This window comes from Pongo abelii, chromosome 18 (assembly GCF_028885655.2).
Source record: "Pongo abelii isolate AG06213 chromosome 18, NHGRI_mPonAbe1-v2.0_pri, whole genome shotgun sequence".
NCBI classification, from domain to species: Eukaryota; Metazoa; Chordata; class Mammalia; order Primates; family Hominidae; genus Pongo; species Pongo abelii.
The window spans coordinates 50,100,110-50,114,521 of NC_072003.2; the positions used below are offsets into that span (position 1 = coordinate 50,100,110).

At 44.3% G+C, this 14,412-nt stretch overlaps 1 long non-coding RNA gene across 2 annotated transcripts in view; it reads left to right on the forward strand.

Annotated features, from left to right (window-relative positions):
* Window positions 1–14,412, forward strand: part of LOC129050958 (uncharacterized) — a 61,500-nt gene that overhangs the window by 31,602 nt on the left and 15,486 nt on the right. Inside the window, exons 1-3 of one of the 2 annotated variants that reach the window (XR_008514896.1) lie at window positions 8,404–8,488; window positions 12,437–12,502; window positions 12,764–13,026. The exons of the other annotated variant lie outside the window; for it this stretch is intronic. This is a non-coding gene — a long non-coding RNA (uncharacterized LOC129050958). Of the gene's footprint in view, window positions 1–8,403; window positions 8,489–12,436; window positions 12,503–12,763; window positions 13,027–14,412 lie in introns of those variants that run through there. 2 annotated transcript variants of the gene reach the window in all.

Genomic DNA, 14,412 nt, shown 5'->3' on the forward strand with positions numbered 1-14,412 from the left:
TTTTGATAGGGATTGCATTGAATCTGTAGATTACTTTGGGTAGTATTGACATTTTAACTATTTTAACTCTTCAAATCTATAAACACAAGATGTTTTTTCATTTATTTAGGGCTTCTTTTATTTTTCAGCAGTGTTTTATAGTTTTTAGTGTCAGTCTTGCATCTCCTTGGTTAAATTTATTACTAGTTATTCTTTTTCATACTATTAAAAATGGAATTGTTTCTTTTTTCTTTTCTTTTTTTTTTTGAGACGGAGTCTCACTCTGTTGCTCAGGCTGGGGTGCAGTGGCAAAATCTCGGCTCACTGCAACCTCCACCTCCCAGGTTCATGCAATTCTTCTGCCTCTGTCTCCCTAGTAGCTGGGACCACAGGTGTGTGCCACCACTCCTGGCTAATTTTTTGTGTATTTAGTAGAGACAGGTTTCACCGTATTAGCCAGGATGGTCTCCATCTCCTTACCTCGTCATCCATCCACCTTGGCCTCTCAAAGTGCTGGGATTACAGGCGTGAGCCACCGCCGCCCGCTGGAATTGTTTCTTAACTTTACATATTATTCATTGCTAGTGTATAGAAATACCACTTATTTTTGTGTGCTGATCTTGTATACTACAACTTTGCTGAATTTATTAGCTTCACTTGATTATTTTTGTAGATTCTTTCGAGTTCTCTAAACATAAGAACATGTCATTTGTGAACAGAGTTAGTTTTACTCCTTTCCAGTTTTGGTGACTTCATTTCTTTTTTTTGCCTAATTACTCTGGCTAGAACTATTTCAATTTTGAATATAAGTGAGGAAAGCAAGAATCTTTGTCTTGTTCTTGATCTTAGGGAGACAGCTATTAATTTTTCACCTTTGACTATGATATAAGCTGTGGGTTTTTCATAGATGCCCCTTAACTGGTTGAAAAGCTTCCCTTCTTTTCCTAGTTGTGTTATGAAAAGATGTTGGATTATGTCAAATACTTTTTCTGTATAAGTTGAGATGATTGTGTGGGGTTTTTTTGCCCCTTCATTCTGTTAATGTGGTATATTACATTGATTTTCATATATTGAGCCACTCTTTCATTCCAGGAATAAATATCACTTGGTCCAAATCCAAATATGCTGTTGGATTTACATATACATTTGTAAGGTATATTACCTGGAGCTTTCTTTTCTTGTGATATTTTTATATAGATTTGGTGTCAGGGAAATGCTGACCCCATAGAATAAGTAAGAAATGCTTCCTCCTTTTCAAATTTCTGGAAGAATTTGAGAAGGACGGGTATTGATTCTTTCTTTAATGTTTGCTAGAATTTACCAGTGGGTATGTCTGGTTCTAGGCTTTTCTTTTTTGGGAGATTTTGATTAACTGATTTCATCTCTTTACTTGTTTTAGGTCTGTTGAGATTTCTATTTCTTCTTGAGTCAGTTTAGGTAATTTGTATCCTTCTAGGAATTTGTCCATTTAATCTGGGTTACATGTTTGGCATGTAATTGTTTACTTACTCTCTTTTTAATTCCTTTATTTCCCAGTAAGGTCAGTAACAATTCCTTTATTTTCATTCCTGTGATTTCTTCTTTGATTCATGGGTTATTCAGAAGTGTGTTGTACAATTATCTTATTGTTATTGATTGCTAAATCAATTTCATTGTTGTCAGAGATTATACTCTGTAAAATTTCAGTCATTTGAAATTGGTTGGATTTATTTTCTGGCCAAACATATAGTCTATTTTGGTAACTGTGTCATGTGCACTTACAAAAGATGTTTATTATGCAGTTGTTGGGTGTAATGTTTTCAAGAGTTTCTAGTAAATCAAATTGGTTGATATTATTTTTCACATACTCTTATATTTTGTCTAACTAGTACGAGAAGCATTTTATAATAAGTTACTGTGATTGTGGATTTGTCTACTTTTTCCTAGTTATGTCAGCTTTTGTTTCACTTATTTTAAAATTTATTTTTAGGCTTATAGGCATTTATAATTGTCATATCTTTCTAATGAAGTCCCCTTTTGTAATTATGAAATGTGCTCACTTATTTCTAGAAACACTCTTGTCTTAAAGTCTATTTTTCTGACAATATAGCTACAGCAGCTTTCTTATGTTTATTGTTCACATAGTATATCTTTTTTCCCTTTCCTTTTAATTGTCTTAATATTTAAAATGTTTCTTTTGTAGGAATAGAGTTGGTCTTGTTTGTGTGATTCAGAATGACAACAGCTGCCCTTTAACTGGAGTGTTTAAAGCATTTACACTTAATGTAATTATTGCTATGACTGGATTTAAGCCTATGATCTTATATTTGTTTTCTATTTCACTGACTTTTTACTTCTGTCTTCCCTTTCTGCTTCATTTTGGGCATACAGCATACTTTTATATTTTATTTTATTTTATTTATTCTCTTTTTAGCTCTCTTTCTATTTTTAGCTATCCTACTCATCATAGCCTACTTAGAATTAATACTCTATAAATTCACTTAAAATTTAAGTGAAATTTTAACTTTAACTACAACTTCACTTTAAATTTAAGTGAAACCCTGTAACACTACAATTCCATTTGTCTTTCGTGTTCTTTCTGTTTTCACATATACTATTTCTACATACGTTGTAATTCCACAAAACAATGCTATTATTTTTGTTTTAAATAGTCAGTTGTCTGTTACAAAACTAAAGAGAGGAAAAGATAATCATTTATGCTTAGCCACTTATTTATTATTTCCAGTGCTCTTTATTTTTTCCTCAATAACTGAATTTCCATCGGATTTAATTACCCCCAAGCCTAAATTACTTTTGAAAGCATTTGTGTTTGTGTTTGTGTGTGTGTGTGTGTTGAAAGTCTGTTGACAATGAATTCTCTCAGCTTTTGTTTATCTGAAAATGTCTATTTCACCCTTATTTTGAGCAATATTTTTGCTAGATATACAATTCTGAATATATATATGTATATATATGTGTGTGTGTGTATATATATATATATACACACATATATATATATTTCTTTCACCATCTTAAAATATGTCCTTTAAAAACATTTATTGTATTTACTCTTGGGGTCTGCTGAGATCTTGGATCTTTCAGCTGATGCTTTTCATGAAATTTGGGAAATAATCCTTTAAACATTTTTCCTGTCCTATTCTCTCTCATCACTCTGGGACCCCAATAGCATGTGTCTAACTATTCAGTAAACTACTTAATATTATCCCACAGTTGATGGGGCTCTGTTAATTTTTTAAGTGTTTTCTTTCTGTTCTTCAAATTGGATATTTTCACTGATCTAGCCTCAAGTTCATTGGCTTTTTCTACAATATCTAATATGATTCTAAATATTCACTAATTTTAGTGAATATTTCATTTCATTATATTATGTTTCTTAGTTCTAGAATTTCATTTGGTTCTTTTGTAGTTTGTATTTGAATCCTTATTTTTCATTCATCATGTCCATGTTTTTGTTTAAATTGTTAAACATATTTATAATAGCTGTTTTCAAGTCCTTGGATGTTAATTCCAACTTCTGAACCTCTCAAGGCTGTCTGTTTTTTTGTTGATTTTGGGTCACTTTTGCCTACATTTTTGCATGTGTAGTAATTTTTATTGTGTTCTGAATATTCTGAATTTTGTTGTCATCCTTTAAATGATGTTGATTTTGTTATGGAAGGCAGTTGAATTACTGGTGGAGTCTTTTGATTCTGTTGGACTGAATTTTATTTTTTGTTAGAGTACATCTATTTAGGTTTTGTCCTTAGTGTTAGGACATGGTTCTTTCTCTAGGATGTGGTCCTTACCTTTTATGCATAGACTTTCTGATTTCTCAGCTGAATGGCTGAGGTGCTCAGTGAGGGTTTCTTCATTCTGGCTGGGTCAGAACCCCCTACACTTTGTAGCCTCTGGTATCACCATTTAGCGCTCAGCCTTCAGCAGCAGCTCTCAACTAGGCTTGCAGAGGCTCACTGTGTATATCCATAGCACATCTATTGGTCAAGGATCTTCAGGGAGTGTGTCCCAAAAGAAACTTCAGGGTCCTATTGTTAACACATGCCCCCATACTCTAATGTCCTGGCTTGAAAACCCGGAGTCATTCAGGCTGGTGAAATGCCCAAGGGAAGAACTTGGGAAAGGGAAAAGTCTTCTACAGAGTGCTTCCTACCACTTTCCAGCTATGTGAACAGGACAACTTGCCTAAATTCCCCATGACTCAGTTTAATCACTTGCAAAATGAGGATAATAGTAGTACCCAACTGATAGGGTCATATTGAAAGCTAAATGAGATAATACATATGTGATGCTTAGAACAGGGTCTAGCACATAGTAGGTGCTGTCTAGGAATTATCTGCTATTTTTCTTCCTGGCCCTGCAGAGCTTGTCTGTAGCTCATGCAAGTAGTGGCAGCATTTGAAAGATGAAGCTTCATGGTAAGAGAAGCTCATTCTGTACCCTTGTGCTGAGCAGCATTAGAAGCTTTCTGGGGCATTTATAGACTAGGAAGTGTCTTAGTTCATTTGTGCTGCTATTACAGAATACATAAGACAGTGTTTTGCCCAGCATACCAAAGAGAATGCTGGATTTGTGCACAACTGTAACAAAAATTGCCATTTACTGGGAGTTTAACGTGGGCCAGGAACCTTGCTAACAACTTCTGTGCATTACTTCCAGTCCTTAAAGCATTTCTGCAGGTGACTTTGATGAGCCTGTGTGGGGGTGTGTGTGTGTATGTGCGCGTTCGTGCGTGCATGTGTGTGTTGCTATTTAATCCTTTCATTTCCAGCATACAATTCCTTGTTAATTCCTTTGGGCAAAGAGCATTTAGCTGACTTCTTCTGATTTTTATTCTGCAGCACTGGGGACAGGCCTGCACATATAGGAGTAGACACAAATATTGTTTGGAAGAGAAAAGTGGACCCAAACAGCCTTGGTTTCCCTCACACTTCAGCATTCGCAGTGTGCCAAGCTCCAGATTAATCCTAGTCTGAAGGAAACTTAGGACCAGAGGTCCTTGGAGGCCACTGTGTATAATGCTTTCATTTTAGAAAATGGGGAAACTGAGGCCCAGAGAGGGGAAGCCTTGTACTAGGTCAAGCAGAATCATAAATGCTTTCAATGCTCAGATGTCAGGGCATATAGATCAGGGCTTCTCACGCTTGGCTGCATTTTAGGATCATCTGGGAGAATTTAAAAAACCCTGATATCCAGGTCACAGCGCAGACCAAAGAAAACAACTTCTGGAGTGAAACCTGGTCATCAGCAGTTTTAAAATCTGCCCAGGTGATTCCAATGTGGGGCCAACTTTGAGAACCAGTGCTTTAGAGAGCACAGGCACCAGCAGTTTCCAATCTGTCTCCCAGGAAACCCAAGGGTTTGCAGGGTTATTTCAGAGGGTGCTGGCAGATAGGATAAGGACAGGGAGTCTCCAGACCTTCTTGTTTTGCCTTAATCAAAGGCTCTGTTTGCATCTGTTTTGTTTATTGCTCCCTTATAAAGTATCACTTGATACTTTACAAAGTGGCCCCTGCAATGCATCCCTAGGTCCATTCCTCCAACATTGCAGATGGAGGAAGAAGTGACCTGTTCAACACCACATCATGATCCTGAGAGAACCAGGACTTAGACCCCATCTCTTGACTCTCAGCCCGAGTTCTTCAGCCACCCTCTGATCCCAAATTCTTTTCTTTTGAAATGATGCAAGTCCTGCAAGTCCCCCCAAAGCATCCACATGTTCCCTCTTAATTCTGCTGGCATATCCATGCTCTCCTGTGGACCAAATTGTTTGTTTTGGGTTCTGCAGATTAATCAAGGATAGCTGGTGGTCATGGGGCATTTTGGATATAGAGATTATGTAGGAGGCTGTGAGTTGGGGGGGGGTAGCAACTGACATCTAATTAGCCTTCATTTTAAGTCTCGATGCAGCAATTATGACTTCTGAATAGCAGTGGTTGTTACTGAGGATGGTCGCTTAAGCAGTGCACATAATTATTATAATTACTGTGTACCTAATGATGCCTAATAAGGAGCAACATTGCACAGAGGCGCGGTTGCTGCTCAGCCTGGTGGTCTGGGCTCTGGAGGGGGAGCAGCTGGGGTTCCGAAGCTTGTGTGGGACTGTTTTGTAGGGACACCAGGCTGCCTGTTGGAGACTAGGGGCTGCAGAGTGCACAGGAAGGGAAAGCTCCCAGAGTGCACAGGAAGGGAAAGCTGTGCTGGCATCAGCTCAGAGGCAATGAATGTGGAAGTTGCTAAGCTGGAGCTGTCCTCCTTCAACCATTGACTTCAAGGTTTTACTTAGATCCATGCTAATTCCAGGCCTTACGGGAACTCTGCTTGGGGAAGGCACAAATGGATAGCCTTCATGGATGGAGTGTGTGTGTTTGTGTGTGTGTATGTGTGTGTGTATCAATGAAAAATAACCACAAATCTTTATAGAGGGTGCACTATGTGCAAAGCACTTTACATTCGTTATCTCATTTAATTCTTACAACAACCCCATTTCACAAAAGGGGTAATTGGGGTCCAAGAATAAACACAGCTAGCATTTATTAAGCACTTGAATATCTGCCAGGCGCTGCACATGCATGATTTCACCTGATTCCCACAACAATGCCATGAGATAGAAATTATTATCATTGCTTTCTTATTTATTCCTGTCCTACAGACGAGGAAGCTGAGACACAGAGAGTGAAGCCTTCCAAGGTCATTCAGCTGATACGTGGCAGAGCCAAGATTTAAATCCAAGCAGCTGAACCTTCCTTCTCTCCCTAACCAACACTGTATTTATTAACTAGCATATGCCAGGCACAGGCCAAAGCAGATTACATTCTAGTTTAGGGACACCAAACCAAATCAGATAAGCAAATAAATATATATTATCAATTATAGCAGGATATATAGCAGGATAGCAGGATGAGGAGGTGGACAGGAAGAGAGATGAGAGGAGGGGTCTATTGTAAGGAGGATATACAGTGAAGAACTCAATAATCACTCGGCATTTGAGCAGAGGCTTGAATGTAGTGAGAGGAACAGCTGCGTATTAGGTTGGTGCAAAAGTTGGAGCCTGATCCTCTAAGGCCTTCTAGACCAGGATAATCTCTTGGTATTTTATTCTAAATGTGTTGGGAAGCCCTAGGAGCCTATTGAGCAGGACGTTGTGTCTCAGAAGATGGCATGAGCATATTCCCAATGATCTGGCTAAAAATCTGGTGTAGCTCACCCCATCAGTGCCCCGCCCATATCCCCTGGGCACTCAACTTTAGACCTGAAGGCTGCTTACTGCAAAGTCCAGCAGCTCTGCACAGTGCGACAGAGGGGGACCCAGCTCCTTAGCCGCTCAGGTCTGAGATGGCTGCTCCACTCTGTCTCCCCAAAGTTCTCAGCGGGAGTAAGCTGCTCCCCACGTGGAAGTCCTGTGCCTTCTCCATGGACAGAGCGCTTCTGCAACGTTTGCAGAGCTTGTCCTTCTCTCACCTCCACCTGCCCCTGGCTTTGGGCACCCATCAGGCAAGGGTGCTGCTCCCTCAAGACCTTTCCTCCCCTGCCCACCCCCAACTATTTGGCCCAAACACTGTTCTAATTTCCAGTTCCTTGAAGAGAGGTTCTGATTGGCTCATCTCGGCTTGGACGGCCCCACCCCTTCTGCACAGTCCAATCAATGGCATTGGGGGTGGAGCCTGGTGGTGCACAGTCCAATCAAAGGCGCTGTGGTTGGTGCCGACACTCAGAGGAGGCGGGGCCGGGGTTTCGTCAGGTTCTGGGGTTACGGGACCCCCATTTGCCCAGTTTACAAACGCCCCATCTGGTACTTTCACTGCACCTGGCACAGAATGAGTGCTGAATACAAACCATAATTCAGATAATCCGAGTTCCTGCCTCTACTTCTCCATCTACCAGCTGGGTGATCTTGGGCAAATCGCCTGGGATCTCTGTCAGTTTCCTCTTATATTAAGTGGGAATAAGGACTACACCCCTGAGGTTGGCAGCTGGAGGCATCTCATCAGGGATGTGAATAAGCATGAGCTCTCATGTACTAGGCATCTAGGAGGAGATGCTGATATTCATGTTGGGCTAATTATAACCATTAGTACTAGGGACTACCGCCCCCGCACCTACGACGGCTCTGGAGCTGCTCTTTTTCTCCCCGCCCCTATCCACGCCCCTCCCCAATCCATGCTCTGCGCTGCTGTGCCGGGACCTTGCCTCCCAGTTAATGGGGGTATTGTCCCCGCCCTGCGGGAACAAGGCGAGCTCAGCTGGCCTTAGTCACAGGTCAATTGCTTCATACAAATCCGCAGGGATCCGCGGATGCTGTGACAAGGGGCGGGCGAGGGAGGGCTCCGCGTCAGGGGCAGACAGCTCCAGGTGCTGGAGGCTGCCGCGCGGAAAGGCCCGCCCAGCCAGGATGTGCGTTGTCCTGAGAATCTAATTACCCAGAACCCCAGAGCTCACCCTCTCTGAAGGAGAGCAGGTGCCTCCCGAGAGCAGGGCTTCTCTACCTTGGGGCACTGTGAACATTCTGAGTGGGGTAAGTGTTTACTGTGGGAGGCCCTATTCATGGTAGGAGGTTTAGCAATCTCCCTGGCCTACCCACTAGATGACAGTAGCATCCCTGCCACCCTCACTGTGTAACAACCAAAAATGTCTCCAGACATTGCCAAATGCCCCCAGGGTCGGGGACGAGAGGGCAAAAGCAGCCCCAGTTGGTAGCCGCTGCTTTAGAGAATGAAGCTTGGAGCTGATTTCTGGGACAAATCCCATGGGACAGCCAGGAAGTGCACCTGGATAAGGCTGGAGGAGGGTATGAAAAAGGGGACAGCTTAGGCCCTGACCAGAAAGCATCCCAGTGCTGGGTAGAGATGAGGACCCCAAGTAGTGCCAAGCGGCAGCACTGCAGATGCAGAGGGTTGGAGCATGGCTGCATGGGAGGTGGTGCTCCTGGAGGAGGTGAGAAGTAGGCTGGCCTCAGACAAGGGGGTCTGGGGGTACAGTGGGGGGGATACTCCAGGTGTTGGAAACAGCCTGAGCAAGGGCCCTGGGGGATGAAGTGAGCATGAGACCGTATGAAGATCAGACACAGGCTGGGATCTCTTAGGGCAGGGAATGGAAATAATATTAATAGCAATAAACTGTGACCTTGATTTTTGAGCACTGGCCATGTGCCACATTCTGTTCTGAGCAGATTACTTGTGTCATTTCATTTAGTCCTCAAACATCTCTACAAGGTAGATTTGATTATTATTCTCAGCTTGCAAGTGAGGAAACCACGGCTCCAGATGTTTCGGGGTTCACCAGTGCACACAGCCTATAAAGGCAGGTTTGCACTTCAAAGCCAGGCTATTGACCCTCTGGCTTCACTCCTTGCCCTCAGAGCCACACCCCGCTGGGTGGGCTTGGGAGGGTGAACACAGAAGCCTTCTCCTAATTCCCTGAAGGTGGGATCAGGGCTAATCCATCAAGTGAATGAATGAACACATGAATAAGTGAATGCACGAATAGAGGAAGACTCTGGTCTGCTGTGTGTCCTGCTCCTCAGGCAGGAATCACCTTCCCACCCTACTCCTGGCCCCACCCAGCACCCCCAGCTCTCTCCCTGGGTACTCTTTCACTTTGGAAACATTCACAGGGCTTGGAGCGTGCTCTGGCATGAGTGCCCCACAAAATGCGGGTTTTCTTTGATCCCCTAGCTGGGTCATGCGGAAAGAAGAGAAAGAGAGAAAGATCTAGACACCAAGAGGAACTTCTAAGTGATGTAAACACCAGAGCAGCCGCCGAGAGCGCTCACTGCTTGTGTCGGTCTGCTAGGGTTGCCACAACAAAACGCCACAGCCTGGGTGGCTTAAGACAGAAATGCATGTTCTCAGAGTCCTGGAGGCTGGAAGTCTGAGGTAGAGGAATCAACAGGGGCGGTTTCCTCTGAGGCTTCTTTCCTAGGCTTGCAGATGACTCTCTTCTGACTGTGACCTCACATGGTCATCCCTCTGTCTGAGTGTCTGTGTCCTAATCTCCTTTTCTTTTAAGGACGCTTGTCAGATTGGATTAGGGCCCACCTCAATGACCTCATTTAACCTGAACTGCTTCTTTAAAGGCCTTATCTCCAAATACAGCCACCTTCTGAGGTCCTGGGGGTTAGGACTTCAACATATGAAGTATGAGGGTACAATTCGGTTCATAATGTTGGTTTATTTCACAGGGGCCCTGAACGAGTGCCCAGATGCTTGTGAGGCCCAGATCTTGGGGTGTGCAGCCAGGAAGGGCTCTGCTAGCTTTCCTACCTCCCTCCTGACCTCCTCTGGCCCTCACTGGACCCAGCCCATTGGCTTCAGGATGGGGCCCCACGGGACATGCTTTCATGGAACCTGAGGAAAGAATGCACTTATAACAGCGCTGGGAGCACAGAGGCTTCCCACTACCCTTTCCGGGAATCACATCTATTTTCTCTAATTTATTCAGTGCCGCTGTGCATGTGTGGCCTCTCAGGTGCAGAGTGATTTCAGCTAACATGCACCATGCCTGCCACCTACCCGTACTGGAGATTTCAGCCTGATGCCTCCCTTGGGTCTCCGGGGAAATTTCTGATTCAAATTCCATTTGACGCAGATTCTCAAAGTGTGCCTTGTGAGGGCCTTGGCCTGCCGTCCTCATTATACTCAGAAGCCCAGAAGTAGCAGTGGCAGGGGCACCCTGGAAGCCCCAGGGGTCTCATTAGGTGACAGATGCCACCACAGGCCTCTGCCATTTGCCAACCTTCCTATTACAAGCCACCTGGGAACATTCACTCAGGGCTTTTTCAGACAGAGCTGCACATCTGGCACTATCTTGAGTCTGTGCCTCTGGGGACCCCTTCTGTCCTCAGTTTCCCTATCTGCAAAATGAAAAACATAATATTTAGGTCTCAGGGATGAATAGAGATAATTCTGTGTGTTTTTCTGCACCCTCATGAGTTTTGCTATGACCACGTGCCACCTGTACCATTATGTTTATTTTATTTTTTAGAGATGGAAGGTCTCATTCTGTTGCCCAGGCTGTAGTGCAGTGGTGCTATCCGTAGTTCACTGCATCCTCAAACTCCTGGGCTCAAGGGATCCTCTCACCTTAGCCTCTAGTACTACGGGTACACACTACCAAACTTGGCTGACTTCTTTATTTATATAGAGATGAGGTCTCGCTATGTTGCCTAGGCAGCTCTGGAACTCCTGGCCTCAAGCCATCCTCCCATCTTCGCCTCCCTAACTGTTGGGATTACAGACATAAGTCACCACACTCACCTTCATTATTTATTTAATTAATATTTCCTTAAATGAATCCATGTTGAAAGACTTGAGCTGATCTATTTCAAAAGGAAATTTTTATATTATTAGCATTAAAGGAAAATTGATATCACTTGTCACAAATGCAAAGCAATAAGAAAAAACAAAGAAGACGACGTCATAACTGTTTATCTGTGTACCAACTAAACTCATGATGAAGAGCCATGCTGTGCCTCCTGTGCTTTTGGAAGCACATGAATATAAAGGGTGCCTAGGGTCTGGCACATAGTAAGTACTCAATGAATGATCACTGCTGTGAAGAAAATGAGGCCAACGTGGTGTCTGCCCTTGGAAATATTTCTCTGAGTTGGTCAAGGGGAACAATTTTGCTCCAAGAAACTGCCATATTTATTCTTCTCTAATAATTAGAGCTCCACAATTTATCATGGTGGTAAGTTGCAAAAATGGCAACAACTGTCACTCTTCCCAATAAGTGAAGTCAATTTCCTGCCCCTAAAATCTGGTCTGGCCTTGTGACTTGCTGCAGCCAATGGAACATAGCAGGAGTGCTGGTATACCAGTTCTAAGCCTAGAGGAAGAGGCTTTCCAAGGGGCCTGACAGCTTCTGCTTTCTTGGGCCCCTGCTATCACCATGTGAACAAGCCTGGCTGGCCTGCTGCTGGATGAGAGGCCATGTAGAACCCAGCCAAGGTGTCCCAGTTAAGGCCATCTCAGAGCAGCCAGCACTCAGCACCCAGCAGCCTGCCATAGGTCTCCAGATGCACGCATGAGCCCAACCAAGATCAGCCAATCCTGTCTCAGACCAGCAGAACCGTGCAGCCCAGCCTGAGATTTGTGAGGAGCAACAAATGGTGTTTTCAGCTTCTAGACGTTGGGGAGATTTGTTATGCAGCAACAGCTGGCCTTCCCATTTTGTCTTGTTTGTTGAAATGGTGCCCAGTCATGGCAGCTCCATTTGTGCTGGAATTATTGATCTGTTTCCTCTTCTTAATTGTCTTCCTTCCTTTTCCACTCCTTTGTGTGTGTTTTTGGAAAGACACCTCAAGTATCTTTGGAAAGGAGCTGGATATAGATAATAAATTGAAAATCGAACTGAGAGTTGGTCTGAGAGTCCTGCCATTCTTGAGGCTAGCCTGTGGGGACACGAGGAGGCATGGAAGATGGACAGCGGTGCTTTTGGTGACAAGGTGATCGTTTCTCTGCAGTGCCCACTTTGTTCACCTCTGCTCACTGGGGGAGCCAGGACCCGGATCCAGGTTTTCTGACTCCAGGTCTCAGGCTTGCTCCATAGCGCCACCTGCTGGTGACGGCAATCGGTGTGGCGGGATGGGCTGGGGGAGGCGGGATGGGCTGGGGGAGGCGGGATGGGCTGGGGGAGGCGGGATGGGCTGGGGGAGGCGGGATGGGCTGGGGGAGGCGGGATGGGCTGGGGGAGGCGGGATGGGCTGGGGGAGGCGGGATGGGCTGGGGGAGGCGGGATGGGGGTTTGCTTCTGGCATTACCCCTGGGGTCTTTCTGTTTGCTGGGCACAGGTAGGCACCCAAATCAAGTCTCAGATTTCCTCATCTCAGAAGTTGTCCGCTTCTCCGACCTCCACGGTAGCTCGGAACTACACTGTGGAGTTATCCCTGTGTCCTCTTTCTCGGAAGTTCCACATCCAACCCCTCAGCAGGTCTCAGAGGCACTCTCACCACCTCCTCTGCTCTGTTCCTGTTTCTCTTGGATGGCCGAATGTTTCCTAAGGGGTGCCTGCTGCTTCACGCTTGCCCCCTGGAGTGGCATCTAAAAGGTGCAGGTCAGATGAACCCTTCTTCTGCCAGGGCTCCCGGCTTAGCCAAGGAAAAGCGCAAGTCCCTGACCGTATCTTGCAAAATTCCACATCTGGGAACTCAGGCATGTCAGGCCTGGTCTCCTTTTCTTCTTCCTTTTAAAATAACAAATACATTGACATGCCCCTTATTACACTATGCTGAAATGAAATTCGTAGGCAATATCACCTATCTATAGACACAATTTAAATAAATCCATGTAAGCCACATAATGCCCTAATTGTATTCGAGGAGAATTAAAAGGAAACTAATTTATAATAAAATAATAGTTATCTCAGCACGTAAATATTCCAGCCCAACTCTTGTGAAAAACACAATGAAGGTGTGAAAGCCCCCTCTGCAGGTAGACTTTCTTAGAATGGGACACGACAAATATAGTTTGGCGCCCACTCAGTGATTCAAACTCCATGAAGGGCATGGCTTTCACTGATGGCGTCCCCATGAAGGTGATCAGCTCCTGATAAAGCCCCCAGAAGAACAGAGCATAACCTTCTGTTGATCCACACACAAGCAGCAGACCCAGAAATCTCAGTGTTTAATGAAATTGAGCAAAACATGAACACTAAACCCAAAATAACCCCACATTCCTTTGGGTTAAATGTGAAATCAAGTTAGGTTCCAGGCTCCAAATTCTATCTAGGTTTTTTACCTGCCTTGATATATGGTGGATAATTCTTTGTGTGAGGAGCTGTCTACACATCACAAAGGGTCTAGCATGTGGGCCTCTACCCACTAAATGCCATTAACACCCCCAATCTTTGTGATGACCAAAAACAGACCTACAAATTATAACCTTCCCACCACTCACCTACAATCTGGCTGTTCTGGATTCCACCCCAATTTCTTTCCTGCTATATTCCTCCTCGCCTACTGCATTCCAGCGCTACTGGCCTCCTGACCTATGAGTTTATCTGGGAGAAGAATGTTCTAGGCAGAGGGAATATTCAGTGCAAATGTCCTGGGGTGGAAATGTGCCTGTCTTGGTCCAAGAACAGTAAAGAAGCCAGTGTGGCCTTAGCAGGGTGAGTGAAGGGTAGAGAAGTCAGAGATGAAATTAGAGGCAGCAGGGCCCAGAATGAGGGACCTGTGAGGTCGTTAAAGGGACTGACATTTTAAATTCAAATTGATGGCTTATTTTGAAATGTCAGGAGATTTTGCAAAACTGAGCCTGCGTTTCTGCATAGCAACCATTGGTGAGGCTTGTTCCCTGTGGCAGGGGTGTCTCCTCTTCAGTTTGCCACAAGCCCCACCCATCCCTATTGCCTCATACATCCACCTGCTTTGCTCATGTACATTGCCTGTCTGCCCCATAGGGATTTGAGGTTACAAACTCTCCCCACAGGGGAAAGGGT